Source organism: Salvelinus fontinalis, chromosome 9 (assembly GCF_029448725.1).
Source record: "Salvelinus fontinalis isolate EN_2023a chromosome 9, ASM2944872v1, whole genome shotgun sequence".
Taxonomy (NCBI): domain Eukaryota; kingdom Metazoa; phylum Chordata; class Actinopteri; order Salmoniformes; family Salmonidae; genus Salvelinus; species Salvelinus fontinalis.
In genome coordinates, this window is record NC_074673.1 from 55,048,214 (window position 1) to 55,068,474 (window position 20,261).

The 20,261-nt window shown below is 41.1% G+C and overlaps 1 protein-coding gene across 2 annotated transcripts in view; it reads left to right on the forward strand.

The window, feature by feature from the left end:
* Positions 1-20,261, forward strand: part of lingo1a (leucine rich repeat and Ig domain containing 1a) — a 259,525-nt gene that overhangs the window by 190,361 nt on the left and 48,903 nt on the right. Inside the window, exon 1 of one of the 2 annotated variants that reach the window (XM_055934912.1) lies at positions 4,474-4,975. The exons of the other annotated variant lie outside the window; for it this stretch is intronic. The gene's annotated coding sequence lies outside the window, so the exon portion shown is untranslated. Of the gene's footprint in view, positions 1-4,473; positions 4,976-20,261 lie in introns of those variants that run through there. 2 annotated transcript variants of the gene reach the window in all.

Genomic DNA, 20,261 nt, shown 5'->3' on the forward strand with positions numbered 1-20,261 from the left:
CAGACGTTTTACGTGCCCCCAACCGATTGTTTTTTTGTATGTTTTTTGCGTTGTTTGTAACTTGTTTTTTTACAAATTTTGTACATAATGTTGCCGCTACCGTCTCTTATGACTGATAATAACTTCTGGACATCAGGACTGTGATTAATCACCATGGACTGGCAGAATCTTTTTTTTCTTTAACTGAGTCTGACGAGCCCAGCGCGAACGATATACTGCTTTCTCGGGAACAGACCCAGATCCCCGTGATTTGCTTGAAGAGGAGGTGGAGAAAAGGGTCCGGAGGACGGGCTGCCTTCTGAGAATTCATAGGCGATCGAATAAACCCCCACTTCTTTCCATTCTGATAGCAAACGTGCAATCTCTGGAGAAAAAAATAGATGACCTACATGGACATTACCAACGGGACATTCAAAACTGTAAAATCTTATGCTTCACGGAGTCGTGGCTGAACAACGACACTATCAATACACAGCTTGCTGGTTATATGCTGCACCGGCAGGACAGAACAGCAGCGTCTGGTAATACAAGGGGCGGCGGACTATGTATTTTTGTAAATAACAACTGGTGCACGATATCTAAGGAAGTCTCGAACTACTGCTCGCCTGGGGTAGAGCATCTCATGATAAGCTGTAGACCACACTATCTACCTCGAGAGTTTTCATCTGTATTTTTCCTATCTGTTTCGATACCCCCACAGTCAGAGGCTGGCACTCAGACAGCAATGAATGAGCTAATGAGTATTCTGCTAAAAGCAAACAAGAAAACGCTCACCCAGAGACGGCACTTCTAGTAGCCGGGGACTTTAATGCAGGGAAACTTAAATCCATTTTACCAAATTTCTATCAGCATAAAATCTCTGGACCACCTTTACTCCACACACAAAGACGTATACAAAGCTCTCCCTTGCCCTCGATTTGGCAAATCTGACCATAATTCTATCCTCCTGATTCCTGCTTACAAGCTAAAATTAAAGCAGGAAGCACCAATGACTAGATCAATAAAAAGTTGTCAGATGAAGCAGATGCTAAGCTATATGACTGTTTTGCTAGCACAGACTGGAATATGTTCCGATGGCATTGAGAAGTACACCACATCAGTCATTGGCTTCATCAATAACTGCATTGATGACGTCGTCCCCACATTGACTGTACGTACATACCCCAACCAGAAGCCATGGATTACAGGCAACATCCGCACTGAGCTAAAGGCAAGAGCTGTTGCTTTCAAGGAGCGGGGCTCTAACCCGGAAGCTTATAAGAAATCCCGCTATGCCATCCGACGAACCATCAAACATCTAAAGCTTCAATACAGGACGAAGATCGAATCGTACTACACCGGCTCTGACGTTCGTCGGATGTGGCAGGGCTTGCAAACCATTACAGACTACAAAGGGAAGCACAGCCGAGAGCTGCCCAGTGACACGAGCCTACCCCAGACGACCTAAACTACGTCTATGCTCGCTTTGAGACAAATAACACTGAAACATGCATGAGAGCATCAGCTGTTCCGGAAGACTTTGTGATCACGCTCTCCGCAGCCGACATGAGTAAGACCTTTAAACAGGTCAACATTCACAAGGCCGCAGGTCCAGATGGATTACCAGGACGTGTACTGCGGGCATGCGCTGACCAATTGGCAGGTGTCTTCACTGAAATGTTCAACCTCTCCCTGTCCGAGTCTGTAATACCAACATGTTTTAAGCAGACCACCATAGTGCCTGTGCACAAGAACACTAAGGTAACCTGCCTAAGTGACTACCGAACTGTAGCACTCACGTCTGAAGCCATGAAGTGCTTTGAAAGGCTGGTCATGGCTCACATCAACACCATTATCCCAGAAACCCTAGACCCACTCCAATTTGCATACCGCCCTAAAAGATCCACAGATGATGCAATCTCTATTGCACTCCACACTGCCCTTTCCCACCTGGACAAAAGGAACACCTATGTGAGAATGCTATTCATTGACTACAGCTCAGCGTTCAACACCATAGTGCCCTCAAAGCTCATCAATAAGCTAAGGACCCTGGGACTAAACACCTCCCTCTGCAAATTGATCCTGGACTTCTTGATGGGGCTCCCCTAGGTGGTAGGGGTAGGTAACAACAACATCCCCCACGCTGATCCTCAACACATGGGACCCTCAGGGGTGCGTGCTCAGTCCCCTCCTGTACTCCCTGTTCATTCATGACTGCACGGCCGTGCACGACTCCAACACCATCATTAAATTTGCTGATGACACAACAGTGGTAGGCCTGATCACCAACAACAAGACAGCCTATAGGGAGGAGGTCAGAGACCTTGCCGTGTGGTGCCAGGACAACAACCTCACCCTCAACGTGATCAAGACAAGGGAGATGATTGTGGACTACAGGAAAAAGAGGACCGAGCAAGCCCACATTCTCATCGACGGGGCTGCAGTAGAGCAATTTGAGAGCTTCAAGTTCCTTGGTGTCCACATCACCAACAAACTAGCATGGTCCAAGCACACCAAGATAGTTGTGAAGTGGGCACAACAAAACCTATTAACCCTCAGGAGACTGAAAAGATTTGGCATGGGTCCTCAGATCCTCACAAGGTTCTACAGCTGCACCATCGAGAGCATCCTGACTGGTTGCATCATTGCCTGGTATGGCAACTGCTCGGCCTCTGACTGCAAAACACTACAAAGGGTAGTGCGAACGGCCCAGTACATCACTGGGGCCAAGCTTACTGCCATCCAGGATCTCTATATCAGGCGGTGTTAGGAAGAACCTAAAAATTGGTCAGACTCCAGCCACCCTAGTCATAGACTGTTCTCTCTGCTAAAGCACGGCAAGCAGTACCGGAGCGCCAAGTCTAGGTCCAAGAGGCTTCTAAATAGCTTCTAACCCCAAGCCATAAGACTCCTGAACATCTAGTCAAATGGCTACCCTGACTATTTGCATTGCCGCCCCCTCCCCCTCTTTTACACTGCTGCTACTGTCTGTTGTTGTCATCTATGCATAGTCACTTTAATAACTCTATCTACACGTACATATTACCTCAACTAACCAGTGGCACATTGACTCTGTACCGGTACCCCCCTGAATTGTTCTTTTGCTGCTGCTCTTTAATTACTTGTTACTTTTATTTCTTATTTGATCTGTATTTTTTTTAACTGCATTGTTGGTTAGGGGCTCGTAAGTAAGCATTTCACTGTACGGTCTACACCTATTGTATTCGGCGCATGTGACTATTAATATTTGATTTGAAATTAGGGCGAATTTTTTTGGGGGGGGTCAACGTTTAGAAAAAACTAAAAAATATTTAGTCTGCATTGGTTCTGTCCTATATGTCTGCGAAGAAAGAAAGAAAGAAAATACATTATATTGAGGAAGACAGGAAAAAAAAATCATAGAACTGGCTTTACATTTCACTTGAACCATTCACAAACTCTTCCCTCATGCTAAAGATGACTGTTTCTGTCTCCCTAACGGATTTTCGATTCCCATATAGCTGGGAGAGCTGGTGATTTGACGGTGCAATTAAGTCCAGTCAATGTATTGCTCCGGAAAGCTGAGGCATGTTTCCCCACGGAGTGGTTAAACACTCAGGCCAATGCCTCAAAAAACACCTTGTCCTCAAAGCCAGGGCCTCTTGTCCATGCGTGAACTGATGCTGATGACATTCACATGTAGCTGGGATGCCTTGGTGGCTAAAGTTGCACTGAGGGGTCCACAGATGCCACGCAAGAGGCTGGGGGACACACGGAGTGGAGGAAAAATCTTTTAACACCATGAGACAAGTACATGAGATACATCCAAAATGGTAGTGCACTCTCAACATGAATATAAATCACAAAGTGTGGGTGAGGCAATGTTGTAATACGGCTTTTTCAGTATTATCTGAAAAAGCAAAGGTACTTAAATGCATTAAATGGAATGGTAAGGTATACGTTGATCAATATATAGATACATAACATTTATTTCAATTGCAGAGACCAATGAGCCATTATATCGTCCTCCTCAACATTATCTGAGAGCATGTGTTATGGCATTTCCAAAATCCCTGTAAATGTTGAGGAGTCAGAGTGTGTGGATTATTTGAGGCAGACAGTGCCACCAGGTCTTCAAAATAAGTACTGCTTTCTTCACAGAAAAGGCACAGGCTCTGGTGCTATTTTTTTAGAAACCTATATGTTAAAGACTTAATTATCTTAACTTTATTTAAATCAGATACACTACATCCAGGTTCATGGACTAGCATCATCCCTCAGTCTTCAAGTGATGAACGTTTATTGAAGACCATTGGGTTTACTTGGAGTACATACCCACTGAGATGAATGAATGGCCCTATCGGCTATGTCTTTATAATCCCATTTAATGAAAACTGCATTACTAAGTAGGGAGTTTTGTGTTTAATCATCCAATCGATGCATCACTCTGGTCGCTGTATGTGTGGGATGAATAGACTAAATCACGTGCAAATTAATATGCGTGAGAACACTAGATCTACATACACTGAGTGTGGTCCGAACAAGGTGCATGCATCAGTTTTGTGCCTCCCTCAAATCCGAGGACAAGAAAGCGAACTGCAGCTACAGACGACAGTCACACAATATCCATCTCGAGTCTGGCCGTGCAGACTGCCTCAAGGAGAGAGAACGGTGTTCTTAGGAACGAATGCGTGGGAGTTGCTCACTTCACTCGCCTCCTTTTCCTAGTGGACGATAGAAGGCGCATTGGGAGCCCCTTTCCGACCGAGGGATAGCGAGCTGGCGGAGAGGAACCAGTGCGTCGTCAGTAGACAGAAGAACAGGGCAGTTCCTCCGGACTATCCATTTCTATTAAGTCACAGGCGGTATCGGAATCTGGGGGAACCGTGTCTAAAAAAAAAAAATCGTGTCTTTCAAAGCAATGGACTCGAGATAGTGGGTCTCAATTTGCCTCTTTCTTGACAGGGAGTTGCCGTTGGGAGATATGCGTAAGGATGTTTGGAAACAGCAGTAGTAGGTGAGTATCCCTTTAGACTCGCCCGCTGCTAGTATTGTTGCCGTGGTACCAACCTGATCAATTCAGAAAGGACACTCGAAATGGATAACATTCGTATTAATGTTCAATTGATGTCAATAAGGAGTACGTTTACATGCATATTAATAACTCGATATTAAACTGATTATTGCAGTAGGCCGAGTGTGGCATTAGTCATGTGAACGCCTTACTCTGTTTATCATAATCAGCGTAAAGTAATTTGAATTTGAAGCAAGCATATACCAATTAAAACGCCTTGGTTTCTGAGCAATCTTTCGAATTATTGAGATATGTAACGTTACGTTTCAGTGGTGTATTTGATTTGCGCATGTGCTAGCAAGAGCAGCGCGAGCCTCCTTCTTTTGCCCCAGTGAAGTGAGTTCGGGAAAAATGGAAAGTATGCATCTTAGAAATAGTTTTCACATACAAACGTTATACGTCCGAACTCAGAATCAATTATTTTTCACAAAAATAACATGGTTGCTGTGGTAGAACGTTTATTCTGATTGGCGGTTTTCTGCATGTATCAACGTCCCATCATCTGAATTCAGATGTGTGCATGTAAACAGTTTTTTTTTCGAGAAATCGTTATTCTTGCAAAGCATGCACATGTTTAAATCGAACTATTACACTACTATTCACAATTATCGTATTATTGTGTGCATGTAACCATTACTCAGTGGCGGCCAAAAGTCGTGTTACAGACGGTGTAAGGGGGGAGAGAGCAGGGCGGGCTCCCGTTTATTAGACTGGTGCGTGGGTTTCGAAATATGTATTGTAGCCTATCCAAATCGGTATCCAAATGCAGAATGTATTTCAAACAATTTAGATGCGTAAATGCCTCCGTTTTCTTATTACCACAATGCATTGAAATGTGTGGTCATTGTGAAAACGTACACCTGACTATGATTAATTAAATTGCCTTTAATAATGTTCCAATACAATATTTATTATGTACCTGATTTATAGAGACTGAAAGCTGAATGTTGTAAGTTTCCCTGATGAGAGTAAGGAATTTGAATAGGCAATAAATAATAGAGATATTCACATCCTCTTCAGGTGAATTACCAAACCATTAATGTGCTAATTCGAGTGTAGTAACCTTTTCTAATTCATCTGTTGTACTTGTAGGTATGATTGAGATCATTAAGACTATACCCTCTAGATAGACTACTGAAAAAGGGGTACCAGTTAGTGATTCAGGACATGTATTTCTCTCCCTCCATCTCTCTTTCTCTTCTCTCTCTCTGTGTGGGTGTGGGTGTGTGTGTGCCATGATAGTGTATGTGTGTGTGTGTGTGTGTGATCTTTCTGTGTGGTGTGTGTGTTATCAGTGAGGATGGTGAAGGATGAGTATATTCAGTATCATAAAAGGTTTCTCGCCTATGCCCGTGAAAATGTATGGATACAACTCAGTCACACTGTGACGCAGGAGTGAGCTTTGTGATCAGTCATATTTTATTTATAGGGAAAAGAGTATTTGAAAAGAGGCAGATGGCTCTCACTGCATGAGCAGCATAATAACCACTCATTGTTCTTTTGTTGATTTGGTTGGAATAATGACATGTGCATCCAAAATTAGTCTCAATGCTGGTTGCCATAATGTTAGTTGATCAAGTATGCAACTAAAATTTGTTTTTATCCAAGACCATATCATGCATATTTAACTTGAGCATAATGCTACATTGTTCCTTTGTTGTAGCCTACCTGGATTCCAATGTCTGGTCCCCCTTTTTTTTAAACAAATACCAGTTTCTTATTGTCATAACTATACATCATAGAAATATTATATCATAAGACTGTGCGATGCTGGTGCCCTTCTGACATTCATAAACTGATGTATTTTGGGTTATAAATAGCCTAAGGGAGGAGAGAAACGGGGAGAGCAGCTTCACTGTAGATGTCATCTCGGAAAATAAAGCAGCATCCCTGCTATCTGTGAAACACAAGCCATGTAGATGATGGATGCTTGAACTCTGGAGATGTTGGAGACAGCTTAACATCTGCAAAGGTGTGGCTGTGTGTATTCTCATTGTTTTCACCAATATTGTTGTTGTTTGTTCCGTAAGAGCTTTTGGTTGTATGCCTATCTGGGCATTAAATCAAGGGGGCTGCTGCTAACCGCAGCTGATAGTAGGCTAAGTGTTATCCGCTTTACCCAATCACCCTGCCTTCATTAAACAAATTAAAGCTTGGCAACCTTGCTGTTGCAGTGCCTGTCAATGGCGTTCACCTTTTCACCCCTGATGAAGGATAGACAGATGCAGATTAAATGCCCCAGTATATGTGCGTTAAATGTCGACGATGAGTATGACATTTTTCCTCAATAAGGGCTCAGACACACCAATAGCGTTTGCTGTCGGAGAGTACTTAGCACTTTGAGAACCGAGTGCGCAACGATCAACAGCGGGTGGTACCTAAAACACAGGGCGCTGAACGATTGGCAGACCAACTCTAGATTCACATTAGGTGCGAAGTGTGCAAGCCTTAATGCCCAGGAAGCTCTGATTCAAACTCCCATTAACCTCTCTGGGATTGTTCGGGACGCTAGTGTCCCACCTTGCCAACAGCCAGTGAAATTGCAGGGCGCCAAATTCAAAACAGAAATCTCATAAATAAATTCCTCAAACATACAAGTATCTTATACCATTTTAAAGGTAATCTTGTTGTTAATCTCACCACAGTGTCCGATTTCAAAAAGGCTTTACAGCGAAAGCACCACAAACAATTATGTTAGGTCACCGCCAAATCACAAAAAACACAGCCATTTTTCGAGCCAAAGAGTGGAGTCACAAAAAGCAGAAATATAGATAAAATGAATCACTAACCTTTGATTATCTTCATCAGATGATACTCATACGACTTCATGTTACACACTACATGTATGTTTTGTTCAATAAAGTTCATATTTATATCCAAAAACCTCAGTTTACATTGGCGCGTTATGTTCAGAAATGCCTCCAAAACATCCGGAGAAATTGCAGAGCCACATCAAATAACAGAAATACTCATCATAAACTTTGATGAAAGATACATGTTTTACATAGAATTAAAGATACACGTGTTCTTAATGCAACCGCTGTGTCAGATTTCAAAAAAGCTTTACGGCAAAATCACAATATTCAATAATCTGAGTACAGCGTTCAGCCACAAAAGCAAGCCTGCCAAATTGTGGAGTCAACAAAAGTCCGAAATAGCATTATAAATCTTCACTTACCTTTGCTGAGCTTCGTCGGAATGCACTCCCAGGACTCCCACTTCCACAAGAAATGTTTGTTTTGTTTGATTACGTCCATATTTATGTCCAAATACCTCAGTTTTGTTTGTGCGTTTAGTTCACTATTCCAAAGGCACAGTGCGCGAGCGCAAAATCCAGACGAAAAGTCAAGAGTTCCATTACAGTTTGTAGAAACATGTCAAACGATGTTTACAATAAATCTTCAATAATATTCCAACCGGACAATAGCGTATTCATTACAGAGGAAAAAGAAGGAACGGCGTGCCCGCGTGACCGCGCAGTAAACAACTCATTGGCCTCAGCCTAGTCCACTTGTTGAAACAGCTCTTATTCGACCCCCTTCCACAATAGAAGCCTCAAACAACTTTCTAAATACTGATGACATCTGCTGGACGCCTTGGGAAGTGCAATCTGGCCCCATAGACACAGCATATTGGATAGGCAATCACTTAAATCAAACTACAAACCTCAGATTTCCCACTTCCTGGTTGGATTTGTCTCAGGTTTTCGCCTGCCATATGAGTTCTGTTATACTCACAGACATTATTTTAACAGTTTTGGAAACTTTAGAGTGTTTTCTATCCAAATCTACTACGTATATGCATATCGTAGCTTCTGTGCCTGGGTAACAAGCAGTTTACTCTGGGCACCTTATTCATCCAAGCTACTCAATACTGCCCCCCTTTCCCAAAGAAGTTATTAAACAGCTCTGCAAGTGTTATAATGTCAAAATATGTTTGTTACTCACCATGTGTAGTTTCTATCTTCTTTTACTCCCGTTACGGCCAGTATGTACTTCCAAAAAAGGTTGAAATATTTTTATATCATAAGGAAGTACACACCGGACGTAATGGGAGTAAATGAAGGAAGTTGCTCAGTGAAACTCCATCTTTTGTGAGTAACAAACTTATTTTGAAAACATAATGCTCTCAGAGCTGTCTAATGGGAGTCATACTAACGTCATACTCATTGTCGACATCTCTAATGTACAGATACTGGGGCAACCCAACTCCAAAGCAGATGTTATAATATATTACTGGTTGCTTAATCCCTACCCATATATACTCTATCTCAATATATTGTACAGTATATTGAGACATACATGGGTAGGCACTTAGCAACCGTCAATAAAGGAATTTTCCTTATAGTTTATTTGTTGTGACAAATGCAAAAACGTACACTTGATACCATTAGGTTTTGACATATTTGATGGTTACATTAATGTCTTTATTTGATCAAAGACAGTCCGATATTCCCATGTCATGCATGCAGTAAACCTAATAAACATAGTAAACCTAGTAAACATAATCCCAACATCACGAGGTGATTGTTGCTGCATTATAATCACCTTCATCACCTTCATCACCTTCATCATTTTGACTGGTTGCAATTCAGTATGTAACCTGTGTCTAGTCCAGAGCCACGTTTGAGGTTGAAAAAAAAAAAAACAGACAGTACAACCTAAACTACGCCACATAACCTCAAGGTTGGGAAATAAGTGTAGCGTGTAAATAAGACAACATGACTGAAGGCTTGACAACCTACAGTGCAGTACTTAGTTCCACCAAATGACCAGCAGTGCCAGTGGGTCTAATATTGGCTTATGATGTGTTCCAGTGTCGCTGAGAGACACTCATCCTTGGTGTAACGCTGACACCTTCTGCTGTGTTGACAAGGTGTTTATTAGTCCCCGTTGTGAGGCTGTCATTTGGTAATTTCTGTGATGACATAGCACATTATTTTCAGTTGACATAGGGGAGACCAATTAAGTTGTTTACTTGGCCCTTTTCACCCGATGCTACCTCAATGTGTCAGTGTAATGCCTCAAGGCAAATGCATTGTTAAAAGGACAGTTCGAGGCTGGCACTGAGTGTGTTAGCGGGAGGTGTCTTTTTTATTTGGTTTCCAAACTCCTCTGTACCTCCGTGTTTGTCCTTGGTAGTCCTCCTTTGAATCTTAGCAGCAGCAGTCCCGTCCGTGTGATTCATTTCAGGACAGCCATATGCAATTTTTCAAGGTCTGCTGGAGTGGTGGTGGCAGTGTTTGTTAAGATGCTGTGTTGCAGTGTTTCATGTTGCCTCAGTTGTGGACTCCAGCAGTGAGCTGCATTTCTCCTTCTGGTGTGAAATCCTCCCGAGCAGCTTGATGTGGATGGTTTGTCTTCAAATGTGTCACTTGGGGAACCGTTGTTTTACTTTGCCTTATCCCTCTCTCCTCTTCTCTCCGCTCAGTCAGGGTTGAACCTCCGTATAATGGCATTTATTGTTTCCTTCCATGGCCCTGAGATAAAACTCAGCCAAAGCCTAGTCCCCCCCCCCCCTTCACATTTGATGGTGTTTATGAGGCGTCGTAACTAACGTACAATGTTAATACTGTGTGCTTCATGTAGGGGAGAATGGGGTAAGTTGAGCCAAATTGGTTTGTTGCGTCACCCAGTGTGTATAGGAAACCATACACAAAATGTATCTTGACTAAATATTTAGGTCCAAAAAAACAGATTTTCACAAAGTCAAGTGAATTTGTATTATAGGTTTCATGATTCTTGTATCTAAACAAAAAGTAGATTGTTTTGAGATTTTTTTGGACATCAGTTGGTGTAAGCTACAATATACGGTGGTAAACCTAGCATGAAATGGCGTCCTTATAGCAGTGTGGGCTAATATAGTGAAAATGTTTGCATTGTGGTAAGTTGAGCCAATAGCCATGGGGTAAGTTGCCACTATACTCCATACCAATAATGATTACATTTGGTCAGTTTTATGCATAAATGGCCCTGATTCCGTTTTGGGTGGAGATCTAATAAATTAAAGTGTGGCAGAGGTGTGTCTACAGATACTATTCTGACCTTGACTTAATTCCACCAGCTTTACGCGCAAGGAAACCATGAATAAGGTCTAGCGAACCTACTGGTTCCAAGTGGAAAAGCATCTACTTAAGTCACACCAGTCTCCTTGCACTGTAACTTACAAGTCAACGTGATAAGAGCTATTGATAAGAGCTAGGTAAATTAGTAATCTGTTTGGATAAGGGAATTGTACATATAAATTACACTTGTTTTAGATACATTTGACCTTATAAATCGCTGTCGACAAATGTAAAGCAGTCATACGGCAGCAAACTGAAGTATATCAACATATCAACCTTCCCACAGAAAAGTTTATGAAATGCTATGCCATTATGCAGAATTTAACTTGTACTGCCTTTTAACTTGCAGGGATGGGCACTCTCTAATGTCTTCAGTAAAGGCGACCTTTCTCTGTTTCCTATTTCTATCATGTTAAATATTAGCCACTATTAGTATCGATCGTCAGTAGGCCTAATAACACATATTCATCTGCCAATTTACTGTTAGTTCCCTTCAGTTGGTATAGCCTACATTATCATTACATTGTTTTGTTTACCTTCATTCACTTCCTCTGTAAACGGCGTCACAGCCATGTGGTTGTTGCTAAGTATTATTAGTTCCAAGTGATAATATAAAAAAGATATGTAGGCTAATTAAAACGTTATGGAGCACAGACCAAACATTAACAGTTTGAACCCGACACATGGCGCAATATTTGGCTGTGTCGTCACACAGTTCCATGGTTAGTGCAGGCAATAGATCAGGGTATAGGCTACTATTGTACATTATGCTCCCTATTATAATTCTGTGTACACTAATCTTCCAACACTACCATGGGTTAAAGAACTGAATTGTGGTAATTTTCAGAATGAATCAAACCACAATTTTTTATTCATCAATATATTTAGTGCATAAAGGCTCTCCAAACCTGTTATTTTTTATTCATACATATATTTAGTGCATAAAGGCTCTCCAAACCTGTTATTTTTTATTCATACATACTTTCCTAACACTAAAATCTGCCTAAATAATCTACAAGATCTGAGTATTTTTAAAGCTACCACTTGGTGTTGAAACTGAGACAAATATGCATATATTTAAATGGCTTTCTTTCATTGATGACTAATACATGAACCCGTTCTCTCGATGTAATCTAGTCTGTCGCCAACATTCTAATTAAAGGTACACTATATTTAAAGGGGTGGCTTAAGATAAATGTTCTGAAAAGCCTATTGAATGAAAACTTCACAAGACAATCTGTTGGCCAGCAAGTGGTATGGTTTTCAGCGGTTTAATTTAATCTATTCAGCCCATTCAAGGGAACCACACCTGCAAAGCCCGTTACGCACCTTCTTAAGGTAAGTCTGAATACCACCTACCCAGAAGTGCGTAGGAAACGTGTGATTTCCTAAGTCGGAATCGGGCCCAATATGCAGAGCAGTATTGCAATTTGTGATCGACTGGCTCGTTTCGATCTTATGTAGCAAAATTTGAAATGGTCTTTGTTACATAAGATAAAAGTAGAGACTCGGTGGTAGAAAATGGTATATAATATACTACAGTTGAGGAACAATGGGAAAGTAATTATGCTTTGATCGACTTGTAAACCCACTCTTGCGAAAATGGCCCTTACATGTTTTGCTAAACCTACTGGAGAGCTCCTCTTTGTCTACACCCGTTCAGCATCGTTCACAGCATCTTAAGCCTTAGCCACGCCCATCTCTTTTAGGATTCACATGTGAGGCATGTGCTAAACAGAGTGAGTACGGTAGTGTACTAAACAACCAAAGATTAAGACTTAAAGCTAGTTTATACTACGTCTATCGACATGTCTGTATATAGAATATTCATGATGTCACTGTGACACTATTGTCGTCCAACATCAAACTAGTCGTTGTCGTTATGACAAAGTCATGACCATATCATATAGCTGACAAGGTCTTAGTTTGTATTCATTATTCCAGGAAAATAAACTCACAACAAGATCCTTATTCGCAAGATAATTACAGAAAATAGCTTACGGTTGTGAGTGTGACTAAATAAAAGCAGGGCATTCTACCGGAGAATTTTAAAACTTGGACACTGTCTCGTTGGCATAACGTTATATCCTAATTTGACTTTGGTGCATGCAGGTCATGTTGTTTTTCACATTACCATCTCTGGTAAACACATACTTTTTCAAATCAACGTTTATTTGTCACTAGCACAGGACACAGAAGGTGTAAATGGTACAGTGAAGTGGTTACTTGCATAGTGGAGTCTTTTGTTTAGACATGTACAGTTGAAGTCGGATGTTTACATACACTTAGGTTGGAGTCATTAAAACTTGTTTTTCAACCACTCCACAAATTTCTTGTTAACAAACTATCGTTTTGGCAAGTCGGTTAGGACATCTCCTTTGTGCATGACACAAGTAATTTTTCCAACAATTGTTTACAGACAGATTATTTCACTATTCCAGTGGGTAAGAAGTTCACATACAGTCGTATGAAAAAGGTTGGGCACCCCTCTGAGGCTGCATAATAATTTACTCTGTCGTCACAGAATATTATCACAGTGGCATGCCATTCATTTTCTAATAAAAGGTGAGTACTGGGGTATTGTCCAGACAAAGATTTTTAGTGTAGCAAGAAATTAAATCAGATGTGGAAAATAGGCTATGCAAAAATGTGGGCACCCTTGTCATTCTGTTGATTTGAATACCTGTAACTACTTAGCACTGATTAATTGGAACACACAATTGGTTTGGTGAGCTCATTAAGCCTTGAACTTCATAGACAAGTGCATCCAATCATGAGAAAAGGTATTTAAGGTGGCCAATTGCAAGTTGTTGTTCTCTTTGACTCTCCTCTGAAGAGTGGCAACATGGGGGCCTCAAAACAACTCTCAAATGACCTGGAAACAAAGATTGTTCAACATTATGGTTTAGAGGACGAAAAAAAAAAGCTATCGCTGAGATTTAAGCTGTCAGTGTCCACTGTGAGGAACATAGTGAGGAAATGGAAGACCACAGGCACAGTTCTTGTTAAGGCCAGAAGTGGCAGCAAGTAAAATATCGGAGAGGCAAAGGCGAAGGATAGTGAGAACGGTCAAAAACAGCCCACAGACCACCTCCAAAGACCTACAACATCATCTTGCTGCAGATGGTGTCACTGTGCATCGTTCAACAATTCAGTGCACTTTGCACAAGGAGAAGCTGTATGGGAGAGTGATGCGGAAGAAGCTTTTTCTGCACAAACGCCACAAACAGAGTCGCTTGAGGTATGCAAACGCACATTTGGACAAGCCAGATTCATTTTGGAATAAGGTGCTGTGGACTGATGAAACAAAGATTGAGTTATTTGGTCATAACAAGGGAAGTTATGCATGGCGGCAAAAGAACACAGCGTTCCAAGAAAAACACTTGCTACCCACAGTAACATTTGGTGGGGGTTCCATCATGCTGTGGGGCTGTGTGGCCAGTGGCGGTACTGGGAATCTTGTTAAAGTTGAGGGTTGCATGGATTCCACTCAATATCAGCATATTCTTGGGAATAATGTTGAAGAATCAGTCACAAAGTTAAAGTTACGCCGGCACTGGATATTTAAACAAGACAACGACCCAAAACACTGCTCAAAATCTACCCGGGCATTTATGCAGAGGAACAAGGTCAAAGTTCTGGAATGGACATCCCAGTGCCCAGACCTGAATATCATTGAGAATCTGTGGGATGATTTGAAGCGGGCTGTCCATGCTCGGCAACCATCAAATCTAACTGAACTGGACATGTTTTGTAAGGAGGAATGGTCCAAAATACCTTCATCCAGAATCCAGACACTCATTAGAGGCTATGGGAAGCGTCTAGAGGCTGTTATTTTAGCAAAAGGAGGCTCTACTAAATATTGATGTGATTTTTCTATTGGGGTGCCTAAATTTATGCACCTGTCTAATTTTGTTTTGATGCATATTGCACATTTTTTGTTAATCCAATAAACCTCATTTCACTACTGAAATATTACTGTGTCCATCAGTTATTTGATAGATCAAAATGAAATTGCTGATCTTAACACACAATTATTTATAAATGAAATCATGGAAATTGTCAGGGGTGCCCACACTTTTTCATACGACTGTATATACCCCAATTTGTATGGAGTCTCTTCCTTCTCTCTAAACATTACATCTTTATTGCTAGGCAGGAAGTTAACTTCTCTGGGATATGTGGGACGCTAACGTCTCACTTGGCCAAAAGCCAGAAAAAATTTAGCGCGCCAAATTCAAATATATTACTATAAAAATCTATATTTCATGAAATCACAAATGATAGACACCAAATTAAAGCTACACATGTTGTGAATCCAGACAATATGTCTGATTTCAAAAAATATTTACGATGAAAGCACACCAAACGATTATGTTAGGTCAGTACATAGCCACAGAAAAACACAGCATTTTCCCAGCCAAAGATAGGAGTCACAAAAAGCAGAAATAGAAATAAAATTAATCACTAATCTTTGATGATCTTCATCTGATGACACTCATAGGACATCATGTTACACAATACATGTATGTTTTGTTCGATAATGTGCATATTTATATCCAAAAATCTTAGTTTACATTGGTGCCATTTTCAGAAATGCCTCCAAAATAACCGGAGAAATTGCAGAGAGCCACGTCAAATAACAGAAATACTCATCATACACTTTGATGAAAGATACATGTTTTACATAGAATTAAAGATACACTTGTTCTTATTGCAACCGGTGTCAGATTTCAAAAAAACTTTATGGAAAAAGCACACCATGCAATAATCTGAGATGGCGCCCAGATATAAACGACATTTGTCCACCATGTTGGAGTCAACAGAAATACGAAATTACATCATAAATATTCCCTTACCTTTGATGATCTTCATCAGAATGCACTCCTAGGAATCCTATTTCCACAATAAATTGTTGTTTTGTTGATAATGTCCATTTTTTATGTCCAAGTAGCTACTTTTGCTAGCACGTTTAGTACACATGTCCAAACGCTCACGCAGATCCAGGCGAACGTCGGACGAAAACTTAAAGTTATATTACAGGTCGATTAAACTGGTCAAACTAAGTAGAGAATCAATCTTCAGGATGTTGTTATCATAAATATTCAATAACGTTCCAACTGGAGAATTCCTTTGTGTCTACAGAAGTAATGGAATGCAAGACGATATCATTTGGAATGCGCGTGACCAGGAACTGGCATTCTGCCAGACCACTGACTGAAACACCTCCCATCCGGACCCACATCACAGTAGAGGCTTCATTCAACGTTCTACAGACTGTTGACATCTAGTGGAAGGTGTAGGAAGTACAAACAGATTCCATATCTTACTGGGATTTGAATAGTTGATGAGTTGAAAATCGACCAGCCTCAGAATTCTCACTTCCTGTTTGGATTTTTTCTCAGGTTTTTGCCTGCCATATGAGTTCTGTTATACTCACAGACATCATTCAAACAGTTTTTTAGAAACTTCAGAGTGTTTTATATTCAACAGTAATAATAATATGCATATATTAGCATCTGGGACAGAGTAGGAGGCAGTTCACTCTGGGCACGTTATTCATCCAAAGTGAAAATGCTGCCCCCTATCCTAGAGAAGTTAAGGGATACGGGCAATAAACTGTTCCTTCTCCCTTGAGGTGACCTAACCTTCGCCCCCTTCCTCACGAAACCACATCTTTCCACCCTTATCAGTGCCTGCCACATGTGATTACCCTTCCTTTACTCAATACATTCCAAGCTTAATTGCCTCCACCATATAACCATTAACCTCTGGTGTAGACCATAGACTATAGCACTCAATATTTCAATAGGATACCTGATAATTAACAATATTCCAAGTTTAGCCAGAATTCATCAAGAGTGTATGCTCAATTTACCCCATACCCAGGTAAAATTGTTTATCTCTTATTAACCATTTATTCACATGACTTTACTTTAATCAAATATTTGTTTTATTTGCTGACTTTATTTCAAACTATCAATCACTTAGAGAATATATTTTTAGGCTTGCGAAGCAACTGCTTTTTATTCCTCTCGATTGAGTGTACTCTCTTCTCTCAGTCTCTGTGTTGTGCATTGGATTACGGTCATTGTAGTTAATTACCAAATTACCCCTAAAGTTCTGCGCTAAACTATGTAGAATATTGGCTTGTTTGAAACAACAAGTCCCTACTAAATCGCACAGTTTAGGCTTGATCTGATTTATCGCTACAGAAACTGCACATCGCGCTACCAAAAAAAAAATAACAAAATGGAATTCAAATACTTGAACCGACATTGGTCAATTAGTTATTTTAACAATTGAAAATAGCTGACATTTCACTAGTTGCAACAGTGTTTTTTTGGGAAACATCTCGAATGCAAACAAATGCAGATGAAATGGGATTTATTGCACTTTTTTGTAATTCAGGTTTTTACTTAACGCTGGAGGTTTTACAGGCCATGGGCTGAGGCCCCATTTACAGATAATTGTTTTAAAAATCTGTAAATGGGATGGGATAGTAGTTTCTATATCTCCATATGGGATAATAGTTTCTATATCTGCATATGGGATAATAGTTTCTACTATTTTGGGGGTTCGTCCGAAATCTAGGAAACAAGACCCAGATCCACTAAACAAAGGCCTACACTACATATCTCTGCTGTCACAGTTGGTCATATGGAGTGCATGTTGGCATATTCACAGTTGGAGACCATGTTGTGGATCTAACAGCTCTGGCAGAATGACTGTGCGTCGCAGCTTTTCAGATGTCTACTCTAGTATGGCTCGTACATAACCACTTTCAGAACAAATCAGTTATATTGTCATTGAGACTGGCAAAAATAGAACAGCCGCTAAATAGAACAAGCACTAATCTTTAAATAAAATGTTCCACTTCAGCGGTAAGAGCCATGTTGAATCACTGTTTTCTCTATTTGAATTGCCTAGGTGCCTTAAAATGAAACAACTGTTTTTTAGAAAAGGGTTACATCTTGCATAAAGGACAGGACATACTTTTTGGGTGATCATGAGGGTATTACAAGACAACGGTGGTAGGTTGCAATCTGAGGCTTTTTTGGCCACATTAACTGTTATCTATTCATGTACATACCATTGTACTCTCCGAATGTCTTATACTTATGATATTTACCATTACTCTCCATTGAAAAAATAAACCAAACCTTGGACTTCTGCTTTAACAACATGCAGTTTATATGTCAGTGTTGTAATCGATCACGACTGCAGTTCACCGCTCAATCCCCATGTGGTACTTTGCTATGCGATGAATTGGAAATGACATACCCAGTTTAATCATCTGTGTTAAATCCTGAGAGTTGTCCGTAAGAACCAAAGGAGAGAAGCAGGTCTGTAAGAACCAAATGATAATTGAAATGGACCATGCACTGAATGATTGGATCCTTGAGAGATGCCAGTGGGCATTTGTAAAGTTCAGAGTTACTGCCCATACACATTGTGAACCCGGAGGTAACAGAAACAATAGCTGCGTGTCTTAAAATGGCAATAGCCACCAGAATTGGATGCCTGACGTTCACTTCGACAGTGATATTTCCAGAAGCTGTTCCTTGCCTCATTTATTCTGCCATTAGGATTAAAGCAAGCAACTTCTTTCCAAGCTCAACTTTTTTCTCCCTTTTCCGTAAATAGGGAACTGTAGAGAGCATTCACTCACATTGGATTAGAAAATACTTGATATACACTGAGTGTACAAAACATTAGGCTCTTTCCATGACATTTACAGTTGACATTTTAGTCATTTAGCAGACGCTCTTATCCAGAGCGATATACAGTAGTGAGTGCATACATTTTCATGCTTTTTTTAATGAATGTGTGCCGTTAAGTGCCTTTGAGCGGGGTATGGTAGTAGGTGCCAGGCGCATCGGTTTGTGTGTGTCAAGAACTGCATTGCTGCTGAGTCTTTCACGCACATTTCAAGAATGGTCCACCACCCAAAGGACATCCAGCCAACTTGACACAACTGTGGGAAGCAGCTGCCCGTGCACATCCAGCATCCTGTGCCATGTAAAATGCACCATTGACGTTCGGTGGTATCATCTCGGTCGGTGGCAGGAATAGCAGCCTGTCACACAGCACTTGTAGCACACAGGAGGATGCATTATTGTAGAAGGCTGTTGTGGTGGTGTCGGGCGAGGTCTTGAGTCAAGGGTTTTGGAGGTGTGATTGTGCCTACTGTGGCCCTCCGTGAGGGGAAATCAGTATTCAGTGCACAGGGGGCAATCAGTGCCTCGGCCGGCGCCGGCGTTGCCGGGAACAAATTAAACTGCGACACCCATCATTGGAAGGATGTGATGATGGACATGCGTGTCACTCGCCACATGGGGGGAGCTGTAAATTACATTAAGATGGGCGGTTAACGGCGCAGCGTGGGGTCTCCATAGGTTTTCCTGCCTCGCTGTGAGAGCAGAGCCAACCAGCATCAGCTCGCACCACCTGGGTAAATGAATAGAAGTAGCTGAGGTAAGCAGCGCCCAAATGCAGTTCTGTAATTTGAGTTTGTTAATTTTCTATGGCGGCCATATTGATATTAGGAACACCGTTCTAATATTTAGTTGCACCCTCCCCTTTTGCCCTCCAGAACAGCCTCAATTCATTAGGAGGCATGGACGGTGTTGAAAGTGTTCCACAGGGATGCTGGTCCATGTTGACTCCAATGCTTCCCAAAGTTGTGTCAAGTTGGCTGGATGACCTTTCTGTGGTGGACCAGTCTTGAGACACATGGGAAACTGTTGAGCTGAAAAACCCAGCAGCGTTGCATGGTTTGTGCTGCAACCTACTACCATACCCCTTTCAAAAGGCACTTGTCTTGACCATTCACCCTCTGAATGGCACACGTACGCAATCCTTGTCTCAATTGTCTCAAGACTTAAAATGTATTATTTAACCTGTATCCTCCCTTTCATCTACACGGATTGAAGTGGATTTAACAAGCGACATCAATAAGGAGCTATCACTTGGATTCCCAAACCATAAGACTGCTGAACAATTTATCAAATGGCCACCCGGACTACTTACATTGACCCCCCCCCATTTGTTTTTACACTGCTGTTACTTACAGTTTATTATCTATGCATTGTCACTTTACCCCTACCTACAAGTGCAAATTACGTCGACTAACCTGTACCCCCGCACATTGACTCAGTACCC